The sequence below is a fragment of the Balaenoptera physalus genome, assembly GCF_965194825.1.
Source record: "Balaenoptera physalus genome assembly, chromosome: 1".
NCBI lineage: Eukaryota > Metazoa > Chordata > Mammalia > Artiodactyla > Balaenopteridae > Balaenoptera > Balaenoptera physalus.
The window spans coordinates 152,777,690-152,794,258 of record NC_138882.1 but is presented as its reverse complement, the minus strand read 5'-3'; the positions used below and the strand labels follow the sequence as shown (position 1 = coordinate 152,794,258).

Below are 16,569 nucleotides of genomic sequence, written 5' to 3'. Positions count from 1 at the left end.
GGATGGACCTAGAGAATATTATGCCTAGTGAAATAAGACAGAAAAAGATAAATACTATATGATATCACTTATATATGGAATCTAAAAAATAATACAAGTGAATCTATATACAAAACAGAAACAGACTCAGACATGGAAGAGAAACTTAGGTTACCAAAGGGGAGTTGGGAGAGGGACAAATTAGGAGTATGGGATTAATAGATACAAACTACTATACATAAAATAGATAAGCAACAAGGATTTACTGTATAGCACAGGGTATTATACCCAATATCTTGTAATAACTTAGAATATACTCTGAAAAAAAAAGTATGTTATACAGCTAACACAATATTGTAAATCAAATATACTTCAGTATTTTTTAAAAGTTATAAAAAGAACATAAAGTATTCATGCCAAGGAAAACAAAGAAAAAAGAAACTCATTCTGAAATTCATATGGAATCTTAAGGGGTCCCAAATATCCAAAACAGTTGAAAAAAAGAAAGTTGGAGGACTCATTTCCTGATTTCAAGACTTACTACAAATTTACAGCAAGCAAAACAATGTACTGGCATAAGACAGACATACAGAGCAGTGGAATAGAGTAGAGACCCCAGAAATAAACCTTTATATGTATGGTCAAATGATTTTTGACAAGTGTACCAAGACCATTCAATGGGGAAAGGATGGTCTTTTCAACAAATGGTGTTGAAGAAACTGGATATCCACATGAAAAAGAATAAAGTTAGACCTGTACTTTACACCACAGACAAAAATTAACTCAAAATGGATCAAAGACCTAAACATAAGACTAAAACTATAAAATCCTCAGAAGAAGACACAGAGGGAAGCTTCATGACTTTGAATTTGGCAATGGTTGCTTTGATGTGACACCAAAAGCACAGCCAAAAAAGAAAAAACTAGGTAAATTGGAGTGTATGGAAATTAAAAACTTGTGTATCAAAGGATACTATTAAGAGAATGAAAAAGCAACTCACAGACTGGGAGACAATATTTGAAAATCATATATCTGATAAAGGATTAATATACACAATATATAAGTAACCACAACTCAATGATAACAAAAAACAGCCTAATTGAAAAATGAGCAAAAGAATAGACATTTCTCCAAAGAAGATATACAATAAGCTTATGAAAAGATGTTCAACATCACTAATCATTAGGGAAATGCAAATCAAAACCACAGTAAGCTACCACTCCACACCTATTAGGATTGCTATTAAAAACAAAACAAAAAACAAATGTTGGCAAGGATGTGGAGAAATTGGAACCCTTGTGCATTGTTGGTGAGAATGTAAAATGGTGTGGCCACTGAGGAAGACAATATAGTGGCTCCTCAAAACATTAAACACAGATTGTCCAGCAATTCCACTTCTAGATATATACCCCAAAGCAGAGAGATACTGAAAACAGAGACTCAAACAGATACTTGTCCACCCATGTTCATAGCAGCAATTTTTTTTTTTTTTTTGGTGGCTGCTCTGTGCAGCATGTAGGATCTTAGTTCCCTCACCAGGGATCAAACCCATGCCCCCTGCAGTGGAAGTTTAGAGTCCTAACCACTGGACCGCCAGGGAAGTCCCCATAGCAGCATTATTTACAGTAACCAAAAAGTAGAAACAACCCAAATGTCTATCAACAGATGAAGGAATCAACAGAATGTCTATACAGTAAGTCCCCTACATATGAACCTTCAAGTGGTGAACTTTCAAAGATGCGAACATGCATTTGCATGTCCAATCACATAAGTTAGTTCACGTGTCTGGCATACATTGTCATGTGCGTGCATCCTCTACAAGTGGTTGTGCTTTTCTGTACTTTATAGAGTACAGTAGTACAGTATCTTTATTTCAAGCCCAGGATGTCCAGAAGCAAGCATAAACGCAGCGGTGATGTAGCCAGTACTGCTAAGAAACACCAAGCAATAACGATGGAAACAAAAGAAAATAATTGAGAGTGGAGCAAGGCAAAAATATGGTAGATGTTGCTCATTCTTAAAATGTGAATTGTTCAACCATTGGCACGATTCTAAAGAACAAGGACAAGATCATGGAACATGTGAAGTCGGCTGTGCCGATGATGTCGACAACAATATCAAAGAAGCGTGTAAAAGTGATGGAGGAGATGGCGAAACTTCTCAGTGTGTGGATGCAGGATCAGCTTCAGCACTGAGTCCCACTAAGCTTAATGCTGATTCAAGAGAAAGCCAAAAGACTTTATGAAGACTTGAAGGAGAAACACAGTGAAGAATCAGAGGGCGCATCTTTTAATGCCAGCCATGGCTGGTTTCAAGGGTTCAAGGCTAGAGCTGACCTTCACAATGTAAAAGTAAGCAGTGAGGCAGCAAGTGCAGATATGGTAGCTGCCCGAGAGTTTCATGAAACACTTTGAGAAATTATTTATGAAGGCACATATTGACTCAAGCAGGTTTTTAATGTGGATGAAACAGGGCTGTACTGGAAGAGGATGCCAGACCGAAGGTACATCAGTAAGGAGGAAAAGTTGATGCCAGGCTATAAAGCAGCAAAGGATAGGCTAACTCTGTTGTTTGGTGACAATGCTTCCAGCAATATGAAGCTGAAGCCTCTCTTAGTTTATCATTCAGAGAACCCAAGAGCCCTTAAAAACATAGCCAAGGGCTCTCATCCTGTTGTGTGGAAGAGTAACCCCAAAGCCTGTGTTACACAGGCCATTTTCCAGGACTGGTTTTTCCACCACTTTATCCCTGAGGTAGAGAAATACTGCTTGGAGAAGGATGTCCCATTCAACATTCTTTTGCTGCTCAACAATGCTCTGGGCCACCCCCCATTCATGGACAACTTTCATCCCAGCATCCAAGTAGTGCATCTGCCACCGAATATTATGTTGCTCATCCAACCTATGGACCAGGGAGTTACAGCGACTTTCAAGAAATATTTACATCACACTTTTCATCAGGCAGTAAAGATGAATGACAAATCAGGAACAACCTTGTGACAATTTTGGAAGGACTACCATCTACAAGGCCTTAAAAAACATTGACTTTGCTTGGTGTGAGGTTACGGCTGTCACCATGAATGGGGTTTGGAAGAACATTTGCCTGCAGTTTGTTCATGATTTTCATGGATTTGGAAGGTGGATGAGGAGTCCAAAGAGGTCTTCAGCAACTTAGTGACCCTCAGTGAGAAACTGGAGCTAGATCTGCAAGAAGACTACTTCACTGAACTCCTTGCTGTGCAACACAAAGAGCTTACTAATGAAGACCTGATGGAATTGGAGGCCCAGAGAAAGGATGAAGAGAGACAAGAGGAAGAAGAAGTAACTGAAGAACCAAAGAGAGTCATGATGCAGGAAATGGCAAAGGGATTTTCTTTATTTGAGGAGGCACTGTTAGTTTTTGAGGCATAGGACCCAAACGAAGAACAGTGCACGAAGGTTGCAGTAGCCGTTCAGAATGCAGTCCAGTGCTACCATGTCATCTATGACAAGAAAAAAGGAGCTACTACCCAGACATCACTGGATCATTTTTTCAAGAGGGTAGATAGAATTGAATCCAGCAAGGAACCAGAACCTGTGCCATCGGCGTCAGGCATGAGTGAAATTGCAGTTTGCCCTCCATCTCCTATTGCTGACGATCCTTCAGTTCTACCATCTCCCACCTCCTCTCCCTCCTCCAGTGAGTAACCTTCTTGCCTGTTCACTCGATGCCAGCCCCTGGATGCCAGCTGCTGTACTGTACTACTGTACTTTTCAAGGTACTGTACTGTAAGATTAAAAATATTTTCTTCATTTTTTGTTTTTTATGTATTATTTGTGTGAAAAGTATTATAAACCCATTACAATACAGTACTATGTAACCAATTGTGTTAGTTGGGTACCTAGGCTAACTTTGTTGGACTTATGAAGAAACTGGACTTACAGACAAGCTCTCAGAATAGAACTTGTTCATATGTAGGGGACCTAGTATATATAAAATAGAATATTATTCAGCCTTAAAAAGGAATGAAATTCTGATATGTGTTAAAACAAAGGTGAACCTGGAAAACATGCTTAATGAAATAAACCAGACACAAAAATACAAATATTGTATGATTCCATTTACGTGAGGTAATTTGGAATAGTCAAATTCATAAAGACAGAGCAGTGGTTACTAAGCACATGAAGGAGGGGGAAATAAGGAGTTACTGTTTAGTGAGTACAGAGTTTCAGTTCAAGATGATGAAAAAGTTCTGGAGATGGATAGTCGTGGTGGTTGCACAACATGAATGTACTTAATGCCACTGAAAAGTGGCTAAAATGGTAAATTTTATGTTGTGTATATTTTACCACACACACACAAAATCAAACTGTCAGTATGCCTCTTGGTACCCTATGTTTAAGAGATCAGCCAACAGTAGGTAAGTGTACCCCATCACAAATACTGTTTACCTCAGCATCAAGTTGTTCCAGGGCACGGTGTTGAGAGCCCTAGGATATGTGCTTTGAGGGGTCAGAGATGGATAGGAGCCAATCCCTGCCTCCTTGGTACTTAGTTAAGTTAGAAAATAGCAAACAAAAAATAAAAGATCATACTTGGTTGCTACAGACTCTGTTTAAGTGTCACAGAAAAAGAGGATATTCATCTCATCTTTATGTTTTTCTGTACAAGGTTGTTAACACAGTGTGTCAAGCCCAGTTCACACCCCTTCTGAAGTTGTTTTACATCCACAGATCCTACTTAAACTCAGACAGCCATGTTTTTGGGGTGACTCCACCGTAGTCATAGGTGGTCAGACCAAGGTTAGAACATGATCCAAGATCCAACCCATAGGTTAAACTGGGTCAATCTATGTATTTCTAAGGATTTTGTACTAAAAAAAAAGACCGAGTCAGATGATAATGGAATCTTGAACTGAAAGGTCAAGTAGGATGGGGCTAGAGCACTAATGCCAGGCCGTGAGCAAGCAATGGAAGCTGGTAAGAATGATATGGAATGAAAAATGAGTGAAGCAGAAATGACAGCTTCAGAAAATGGCTTCAGAATTCCTGTCCCCATGATGCCTGGCTGTCCTTTTTCTGTTCCTGGGTTGCTAACTTTCCAGTGAGATTTTTGTGTTCTTAAAACACCTCCCTCGGGACTTCCCTGGTGGCGCAGTGGTTAAGAATCCACCTGCCAATGCAGGGGACATGGGTTCAATCCCTGGTCCAGGAAGATCCCACATGTCGCAGAGCAACTAAGCTCGTGCACCACAGCTACTGAAGCCCGCGTGCCTAGAGCCCGTGCTCCACAACAAGAGAAGCCACTGCAATGAGAAGGTCGCGCACCCCAACAAAGTAGCCCCCGCTCGCCGCAACTAGAGAAAAGTCCGCGCGCAGCAACGAAGACCCAACGCAGCCAAAATAACAAAACAAAACGCCTCCCTCTGCCTAGCTTGAGTGTTCTTTGCAACTAAATGATCCTAAAGAGAGGACATTTGAATTTCCTCTGCAAGAATCTCCTGATCATAGATGCAAAGGACCACTTTGAAGAGCTTGTTGTCACTGGCGGGCTTCAAATAGGAATTTAATGTTTAATGAAGGAATTGGAATACACCAAGGTATTTTCAGACTTACGGATCACTGGAAGTAGCATGAAGGTAGTATGATATAGTGGTAAAAGAGAATTTGAGGTGCCAGAAGTAACCCTACATTCAAATCTTAGCTCTGACACTTCACATGTGTCTTGGATGCCTTAACTTCCTAAACCTCAGTTTTCTCATGTGGAGAGAGATAACACCTTGCAGAATTTGGGGGGAAAATAAATGTATATGAAGTGTGTGGCATATACACAGTAGGTCTCAGTAATTGAGTTTTTATTGTTACAGCATGACTGATGTGGCTTGTTCAAATCAAATCATGATGGCCTTGGCCCGATTTGTGGTCGATTTTTAGTTAATAGAATTGTTCTCAAGTTTTTCCCCATTTGGCCCCACTTTGTTACTACCTGAATCCTAGCAAATGCCAGGGTGGAGGAAATAGATGAGTCAAATGGCAGGCAAATAGTAAGAGTAAAATTAGACTGAGCTACTTGGGAACAGAGAATAGGTTTTATTACATCTTTGTGTTTTCAGTGTCCAGGACAGGGCCTGGCATATGGTAAGCACATATTAAGTAAACATGAATCAACTAAACTTAGAAATGCATGAATGTCCAAATATTTGAGCCAAGTGGTGGCCAGAGATTTCATACAGTGTCATTCTCTGTTCCCAGATAGCTCAAGTATCATGGGATCTGTCGAGTCATAGAGCCCAAGCAGCAGTGTTGATCATATCTCAGTTTTAATCTTTCAGTCCTTTCTTCCTCTGGGCCCCAATCAAAGGTTCCAACCTGTATGGTCAGGCCACTCAAGATGGCTGTTCTCTTGTTCTCTGTAATGCCCTGCTCAACCAGTGCCTGCTTCACCAATACCCTATTCACATGACTGACCTTCCTACCTACTTGCCCCAGGCCCCAGCTAAGGATTGTTCTTGCTTTAGATCAGAACATCTCCACTATGATAGCTTATCAAAGGGGTAGTGAAAGGTGGTGGTGTGCCCCTCTGCTGCTTTTCCTGGTAACTGAAGAGCCAACCTGACATCAATTCGCCCTATAACTGGTAACCTCCCCCTCCCACTGGGAACAAAGACTGCCGCCATGTCCTGCCTGCCACCTGCCACACATGGTGGGGTGTTGCTCCGGTACCTTGCTTCAGACATGTGAGGTCCCCCTATCCATTAAACCATTGATATCTCTGTTGCTGACTCTGGGCTCTTTCTTTGGTCTTGAAGCTGGGCAAGTACAGGGCTTGTAGGCCTGTGGAGTGCAAACCAACAAACCTGTATCTGCTGATAAATGGGTCTTAGCAGTATTTCCAAGTGTAGAATATGCTGCCTCCAAAACCCAAAGAGGCCTACCAAATGTGTTTCTTGGTGGTAAGAGGTGCATTGTGCAATGGTTTTTTGTTTTTTTTTTAATGTTGGAAGCAATGTACTGGAATGCTCCAGATCACTCAACCTGTAAAAACTTCACTGATGTGGTAGGCCTCTAAATATTTGTATAGTTTCTCCCCCACATTCTGGAGTATATATGCCTTACTAAGGTATCCAGAATACTTGCCACTTACTTCCTATCACATCTGATGGTATTGATATTACTGGACTAATATCATGTTAGAATTTTCAAACGGTTCAGATACCTTTGGACTATAATAAGACAGAGAATATGACACTGGGGCAAGACCATGAATGTATAGTTGCCCATCCTGTTTGATCCTCTTTCCAGATGGGTGTGGAAAAGAACACATTTTCTACAGCGATGGCTGTATACGATGTACTGGAGGCTCTGTTAATCTCCTCTAGAAAGATATCACATCCGGCATAGCAGGTGTAGTTGGAGCCACTGCTTGACTAAGTTTGCATTAAGTTTGTCATCTGCCATGATCCATCAGTTTTTGCAGAGGCCAGACTGGTGAATTAAATAGGAATATGACAGGGACCATCATTATTTCATTCTTTAAAGTTTTGAGGGAGGTACTAAACTCTGCCATTCCCCTAAAATGTGACAGGTTTTTAATTTATTATTTTGACCATTGTCCAGGAACAGTTTCAGGGGCTTCCACTTGGCCTTATTACTATTTAGTAGCTCTTATTCTACAGGTCAAGAAACTAATGTGAGAGTTCTGTTGTTTCTATGTATGCCCATTCCAATTATACAGTCAGGAATGGGAAATAACTGGGTAGGTCCATACACCTAGTGGAACAACTGTGGTACAAACCTGGCCCAAGCCTTCATTTTACCTAACTCATATATGCTCCTATTCCAATGAGGAGACCATGCTAATGCTTTAGGTCCCCAGGGATCAGTGTTAACTTGGACCCTGTCTCCAGCAACCTTAGAAAGATCTGGGTATTTTTCTTACTCCATTGTAGAGTTATCTGAATAAATGGCCATAGATTGGGGAAGGACTGCAGGAATCACTACTATGTATACTTGCTGTGGTTTTATAGGGGGCTTCCTCATGGGAAACTGGTCTCCTACAATTGATAGCTTCTGGGTCTGACAACAGGCAAAGATTTGTGACTTTCCAGTGGAGCAGCTGATCTCAGCCTTCTCATCCATTTTTTTGGTAAACAATTTAAAATTTTTTAAATTGTGGTAAAAAGCACACAACATAAAATATACCATCTTAACCATTTTTAAGGGTACAGTTCAGTAGTGTTCAGTGTATTCACATTGTTGTGCAACGGATCTCCAGAACTTTTACATCTTGCAAAACTGAAACTATGTCCATTAAACAACTCCTCATTTTCCCCTCCCTTTTCGTTATATACAATGGCCGTCCATCTATCTTGGCCCTAAGAACACCATGTTCTTTTTTTTTTTTTTTTTTCTTGCGCCACCCAGCTTTCAGGGTCTTGGTTCCCTGCCCGGGGATTGCACTCCGGGAAGTGTGGAGTCCTAATCACTGGATCACCACGGAATTCCCGAACACCATGTTCTCTGAGCCATCACCAAAATCCCTGCTGGCCAGACCCTCCTGGCTACTATTCTAACATTAAGCCCCACCGTTCTTCTGATGGTGAAGTACAGCCACCTGGTCTCTGCTAATCTGAGTTCTTATCCTCATTGCTACTAGGGAGCCCATCTCCTACCATCAGTCCTGACTTAGAGACCACAGCTGCTGCAAGATTCTCAATATGCGGGTAATTTCCCTACCTAGTGCATTCTTCGTTGTCTTGGTAAATGGAGTGTCCTCCAAGCTTTCCAAAAAACACGATTGACTGGTGGATTTTTCAGTCTTAGATAATAAACCCATTATTGCAGGCCCACTTCATTAAGCCTTTTGATTCCTTTTACCATGGCAGTTCTGGCATCTCTATTTATTTAATGTGTGGCTATCACTTTTTTCAAGTTTTAAAGAGCCATTCCAGCAGTGTATAGAACCATCTCTTAGGGGTCCTTGCTGAGTGTTAAATCCTGTGTCACAGCAGAGAGCCCTGATATTGATGAACTCTCCCTTATCCAGCTTTAAATTCCCACTCCCATTTATCCAGCCCTCAGGCATCCTTTCCTGGTACTTGCCATTACATGTAAGTCAGGTGCTATAGCTATTTGGGGATATAATATTGCCTACTTGGGCCATTTGATCCTAGTTATGAGTCTGGTGGCCACGAGGAGAAATCAGAGCAGATCCTGAAGAGGACTTACATTGTCTTATAAGGTACCAACAAAGTGGGGAGGGATGGGCCTTTATCTTCCCACCTAGGCCAGAGGGGCACTTCTATAGGCTCAGAGGATTCAGAGGAGTCTTGGGATTCAAGTGTTTCAAATGAATCTACCTAGATATCTTCACCCCAAATCTCAAGGTCCTACTTCTTCCCCATCAGGACCCAACTCTTATGAGGAAACTTTCCTACACTGAGAATTCAGCCTTTTCTAAAATTCTCCCATTCTTAAAATTCTGTTTGATATTATCTCTGAATACTGGCTGCAAGAGATGAGGGTCTCTTTAAATACTAACAGTGAGGTCCTTTGTTTTAAATTGTTGATTAATAGATCTTAGGTCATTTTCTTTTATCAGTCTTTCATCAGACTCAGCATCAGTCACCCACTTCCACAATCCTTATAGTTGCTGTTTCCCAAATATTTTTCTTTTTTTAACCTTCAAAGTGTTTAATGTTTTACAATTTAAAGGAAAACAAATCCATTAAGGAAAACAAATCCATTATATAAATATCAGTAAGACCCACAACTACATACAGAAACTGTACAGGAGGATTATGGGTTGTATAGAAACTGATGTACATCAATGGTATCAGTTTTTCTCAAGTACATTAATATTTTCACACCACTATTAACAACATAAAAGTTCAAAAATTATTACATTTTATTCCCTCTTCTAAAGTTGCTACATAAAAATTTTTTTCTAAATATAACCACATTTAAACAAAATTAATTATAACTGCTTCTTGTGTTTAGCAGCTGTGTATAAGAAAGCATGTTATCCTTCCCCATGGGGTGTGCTATAACCTCATCAATGAAATTCCTCTATTGACAAAATGTCTCTTAGGAGACATTAAATAGAAGAGAACTGGTGGAAATTCATTCCACATTATGAACAAAATTAAAGCAAATTTTGATTATAATAATGAGTATACTATATTAACTTAGAAAGGAGATTGTGTTCATGAAAAAAAATGGAGATTCAACTCCTTGAGTAGCTCTATATATGAAATATGAAGCCACCATTGTATCTAAAGTTGAATCTGAAATATGGATAACAAAATTGATCAAAACTATTTTCCATCACACAATGCAGCTTTAAAAAAGTATGCAACTGCTAAATTGCATTGGAAATATAGGCAGATTATCTAATAGTTGAAACCATAAAGTACTGTTACTGAGCTGGTTGGAAAAAAAGTACAAAGAAACACACATTTTCATTCATTTGGAAAATGTAAAAATTTATATACTAATATATAATCTCTTCACTTTCTCTGCTCTACAAATGGATACAATGCCTAGTTATTTTCATGCAGATAAATTGTTCAGAATTCAATTACCAAAGCAAACAAACAAACAAAAATAAACCCTGTTGGGAACACACAGATGAATCTCTTTAAAGGTTTCTATTCTTTAGCAGTTTTTGATGATTTCAAAATTTGCAGCTTTAGCTCTTTTATCATCATCTCTAACATCTGTCTTGCCTCCCGTTCCTGTCTGAGTTCATCTTGGAGTTCTTGCCTATCAGCCTTAGCATAGTCCAATCTCTGTCTCAGTTCTGCCAGCTGTGCTGCATATTCAGCTTCTTTATCTTTTTCTAAATTTGAGTCACAGGTACATTTTTGTTTCATTGCCTGCTCTAATTTTATGTCTAAATCTGTTCAACATAAAATTCTTCCACTCTTTGAGCATGTTCATTCTGCAAAGATTCAAGCTCTTTCTGTAAATTCTGCTATTCTTCAGGGAGTTCCTTCACAGCTTTTGAGCTACTCAACATTTCAACTTCCATCTGAAGTTGTTGCTTCTTCTGCAAAATTGAGTTCAGTTTTTCCTGTTGTTTTACATAAGTTCTCATTACTTCTTCCATGATTTTTCCATTATCATCCTCACAAATGACATCTTTGACAATAAGTGGAGATGAAGCTGCAGCATCACGGTCAATTCCCGCCTTACTTGTGTCTCTGGCTAAGTTGCAAGTGGTAGACTCAGGTTTCTTTTTGCTTGTAGAATTATTTGAGACTGATGGATCTAAGTGGCTATATAATTCTCTACTTGTTTTTAGATCCATTTTCTCCTGTTCCTCTAGTGAGACATCTGGATAAGACACTGTTTTTTGATGTTTCCCACTGCTGTGAGGCTTCTCCGAATGTCTTAGTATAGATCTACTTGCCTCTGTCTTTGTGACCTCTTTAGGCTAGGATACAGCCGAAGTAAGCCACACATTTGGGGCAACCACTTTATCACACATGTATAAGTAGTAGCTGGGGTGTAGAAATGAATGTGTCTGAGAAACATGGTCACTTTCTTGCTTTATAACTGGATACCGCCGTGACTGTAATTCCACTCCTGGTGGTGTATCTATCTTGGATTGAGTCCACTTCCCATTTCTCATGCTAAATTTCTCCTTCATTTCTTCTAAAATTATCTTCAGTTTCTTTTCTTCAGGTGTCCCTAAGTATTTTTTGGTTCACGTGAAGATAGCAATGCCATTTGGCTGATTCAAAGCCCCAGTGGCAAGTCCTTTTGTCGGGTGATCTGTGAGAATGCATCACAAATGTCTGGGGTGCAAACATTCCACAGCGCTCCAGACACTGAATACACGGAGCATCTGGCTGAACATAAAACTGGGGCGCAAATAAATCCTGACATTTGCCTAAGCATTCATGTTCCACTTCAAAGGCACTGCCAGTTACCTTCAACTGAGCCAATGAGTTTTTAGCAGGAAGTATACTACCATTTTGAGGAAAAGTATGTGGCCGCAATAAAGCATTACACAGTCTTTGTGCATCAGTTAATGTGATCAGCCCACAGGATGGGGCATTGAATGGAAGTATTCCCAGGACCTTTAAGATATGAAGATGGTCTGATGTACACCTTGAACAATAGATGTACAATTCATCACATACTGTATTTATTTGTTGGAGTGAAAATTCTCGGAGAACAGAATTTAGGACTTGGGGCAAACAGTCTCTTTTCTTCTCCAACCTGAAAACAAGAAATAGACTCCCCTTCCAACACAGTCTGGGTGAGTTCTGTGGAGCTATCAGAAGGGATGAGCAGTGGACCAGGAAGAACCTGAGGAGATGGAAGAGGCAGAAATACAGTAGGTGACATGCTTTCTTGGGAATACCGAGCGGAAAATGCTGCTGGTCCACCCAGAGAGCTCTGGCTACTTAAATGGAATTGTGCCAAAGTGTGTTTCAAACTGGGATTTAAATGTAAAGGTTCAGGCACAGAGGCACAGGTTCTCTTGACATGCTCTTCATCAGTTTCCATTGGCGCTTCATAGTCATCCAAGTGTTCCTTCTTTACTGTTGGCATCTTGTTTATCATCATTTTTCCATTTGCGTGAATGTCTGTCATCATTTTTTTCACCGGAGGGCTGCCATCATCTCCCATCCCATTCAGTTTTTTATTTGAGCCCTGAACCAAGGAAAAATTTGTCTGTAGGTTTTCCATTGCTAAAAACTATTGTGTTAAATAAGTCTGAGATTTGCGTTGTTATTTAGTTACTTATTTGAAGAGAGAGAAGAAATGTATACCAATACTTATGGTAACTTAACTCTCACAGAAAATTTAAATTTCCAAAGAGACATCTCCCTAAATTAGTCAATAGATTTTGCAACTTTGTTTTGGTTCTGGTTGTACTCTAGTATAATTTCACTGCAAGTGCTATAAAATTTCTTATTTTATGTCTAATAACAAAGAAAATAATTTTAAGAGGCACACCTCCGAGGAAGCCTTTATTTTCTTAAATTCTTCATATATATGTATTAAAATAAAGTTACCAGTTCTCTCAATTCAGCATGTCCAAGTTCAACGCAACAGTTTGGTTTGGTTTTAAGCACAACATGTGAAAAGTTTATGCAATTACTTGTGTCAGAATTATGCACCCGAATTTAGTATTTGGTACCAAGGACACCAAAAAAGGAGGGAAAAAAGTATCTTCTCTGAAAATGATGATCTGTTGGTCTGTGTGGACAAAATGAAGGCTTGTATAAGTCCTCACACCAGTAAGAAGAGCTTCTGACTCCACTTGAACTTGTACGATTAAAAACGAAACCTAAAGAAAAATTGCCCAGTTATCTTCAAGGATTACTGTTCATTCTTCTTTTTAATTAATCTTAAAACAAACCCAAAGGGTTAAGGACCAAGGCCACTAGCCAACGTACCGATTTCGCCCACTACGGGAACACCTCAGCCAACGCAGACCAAGGAAGAGGGCAGGAGGCAAGACCTAGAATGGGGGAGCCCCCAAACCCTGAAATCCTCGGCTCTCGCAAAGCCACCCACCCACCTCAAACCCGAGGAGGCGGCGGGGGGAGGAGGTGTGGCCAGCAAGGGACCTGGGACGCCTCGGGGCGTGCAAGGGGGTAGTGGGAAGTGGAGGAAAAGGAGCCCCCTAACACCCCCCGCCTCCGCGGTCTCGGAACATTCCAGTGCACTCCCAACACCGCCCCACTGAGGGGGCCGCGGGGAAGACTGTGGAAGTCCCCCGTGCACCCTCTCCCCAGGAAGTTCTCGGGTTTACCTCACCACCCCTAAGGCTGCACCTCCCTCGCCCCCCCGGGGTCAGAAGAGAGAGGGGCGCGTGGGGCGCCGAGCCGGGATCCCGCAGCCGCTGGGCGCCGACCAGCCGGGTGGAGCCCGGGGCATCCCCGCGCGGCGCAGACGGGCGACGGGGGCGGGAGGGGGCGGTGACGGGCGTCCCGGTCTCCGGGGTCCCGACGGCTCCCATATATCTTTCACGTCTTAGACATTGCGCCAGTTAGACTGAGCATCCCCTTCCTTCCGCCCGTATTCCACCCCAATTCGCTATAGGTGAAAGTCTTTGCAATTACATTTACAGTATGCCAGGGAATCTCGTACTCCATCTACCACATTGCCGTCCAGTCCTTGCGTGATCCAACTTCAGACTCCCATTCCTAGAATCTGCTCTCTAGGACTACTCTTGGCACCAAATGTCTTAGGTTAGGTTCCCTAGAAGCAGAGCCTGAGGGATTTGCTCTTAGGAAAAGAGGAGAGATAGAAGCAGCATAGGAGAGGGGAGAAAAACTAAAGAAGAATGTGGTTTCGAAGACCGGCATTGGTCTAATCCCACAGGGAAACTCTAAAACAAGAACTGTGTCCCCAAATTAGTCTTTTGAGGCAAGGGATTATGTCAGACAGTCATTGACAGTTCTTCTCCCCACTTCCGTCACCGCCGAGAGAGGTGGCTCCTGTTTGGTTGAGGGCGAGGTCCAGGAAGGGGACAACTGTGAGTTGTTATCAGCCACCACTGGCAGCAGCTGGAGGATGCGTACATCAACTGGCAAAAAGGATTTGGGTTGATACCAACAGCATCCCTCATAAAAATACATATTTTCTTAAGCAATGGAGACCTGCATACATATAGCACTCATATTATCTTCAAATAATACTAATACCTGTTTACAATCCCTTATCCACAAATCCAAAACCCCAATTAAATTCAAGATGGTTTGAGAAAAAGTTTATATTTTTAATAAACTTGGTGCAAATGCTGCAGAAATATAAAAGTGTTGGATTATAGGGTACTGCCTCAGACTCAGCTGGGGTGTTACTTATAAGACATATGTCCCATATTACATTTTTTTAATCCAAAAAAAATTCTTAATTCTGAAAAAATCTGGCTCCAAGCATTTTACATACGGAATTATGGACCTGTAGCTACCATTTGTCAAGGTATTAGCATTACATCTGTCAAAAGTAATCATTAACAATCCTGATATGGAGACGTCCCCATTTTTCAGATGAGGGATCAGAGGCACAGAAAGGTTAACTAACCTACTCAAGGTCACAAGCTAGTGAATGGAAAAGTCCGATCTGTGAGACTTCAAAGCCTGCTCCTTCCCATTACATCATGGCATCTGCTAGTGAAATCATTTCCAGTTTATATAATACTAGCTGTCAGTAATCTGTGAAGTTTTGCAAAGAACACTGTGAGTTCCAGGAACTCTACTACCTGAACATATTTGAAAACCCCTAGATTTGAGGACTTTAATGGTCTTTTCTCCCCCCTGGGATTCTGTGTGATACTATAAATTCTAAGCACACTGCCACCGATGGATTTCTACCATTGTTATTTTATTTTATTATTTTTTTGGCCGCGCCAGGCGGCATACAGGATCGTAGTTCCCCGACCAGGGATCAAACCCGTGCCCCCTGCATTGGGAGCACAGAGTCTTAACTACTGGACCACCAGGGAAGTCCCCTACCATTGTTATTTAACATTTATGGAGAATCTGTGATTTAGCTTTGCACCAAAATGGCAGTTTTCTATTTTACTTACTAGCATTTATTCCTCTCACAGAATAATTTGCATGGGATTAGGAAATGACTGCTTATAAGTACATCATGGTCAAGTGAAAAGAAAATGGGTTTGGGAGTCAGATATAAAATCAAATCTAGTTTTTGCCACTTCATTTATTCATTCATTTGGGCTTCTATTTTCACTGCCAGAGTTCTATTATGACTGGATACCATATGGTAGATTTTAATATATGTCTTCTTAATTTTTGCAAAATATGTACCAAGTAATAAATCAAAGTTCCTTTATGCAGATAACAAAAAATGTTTGTGAGAGTGTGACTTTTTCCCTTCACAAAATGAGTATAAGAACATTCATATCTTGTATATCCCTTGTGGAATGATTGACCACCAAGTTCAGGTTATCCTGACGATGACTGTATCCAGGGAGCCAGAATCTAGGCCAGTGATTAATTTCCCAATGCTCATTTTATCTAATTAATTCTTACAGTGGTATTGGGATATCTTCCCCACTCACAGCTCCTGGAGCAAATGGGACAGCAAATAGGACACAGAGATGGCTCTGTGTTGCATGGCTTCCTCAATAGGGCTCTGTGCTATCTGCCAGAGGCAATGGTTTCCTGCACCAGGGGCTACCCAGCCCTGACATCCATAAAGTGTGCAAGAGTATTCTTACGTTGCCACTGGTATTATTTTACCTTTTATCTGACTTTTCTTCTTTCCCTCAGAGGCTTGAGGTATATTTTGGGCAATAAAGCAGAACAGTGAAACTCATTTGGCAATTGGTTGTGAGACTCATTTCCATAACCTTATTGCCTGGGCCTAGTAAAATAGAACTAAAATCCAAGGCATAAGAATGTGAAGTTTTCCACAGCTTTTATTGTGCTCTATTCCCCAGACCATCATCCAATCATGACCTCTAATTTACTAAACTACATAATCACTTTTTATATCACTGATGACCTTGTTCAGTGGGTTAGAAGAATTTAATTTTGGCTAATTTCAACTCTCAAGTTTGCATATACTGATCTCCAGGTACTGTTTTGGAGACAAAATGGGAAGTGGCACTGATAGCCCATCT

At 40.8% G+C, this 16,569-nt stretch overlaps 1 pseudogene across 1 annotated transcript in view; it reads right to left on the bottom strand.

Moving 5' to 3' along the window:
• Positions 1–643: 643 nt before the first annotated feature.
• Positions 644–16,569, bottom strand: part of LOC309645034 (ski-like protein pseudogene) — a 43,026-nt pseudogene continuing 27,100 nt past the window's right edge. Inside the window, exon 2 of the transcript XR_014268802.1 lies at positions 644–13,263. The product of XR_014268802.1 is annotated as a ski-like protein pseudogene (transcript). The remainder of the gene's footprint in view (positions 13,264–16,569) is intronic.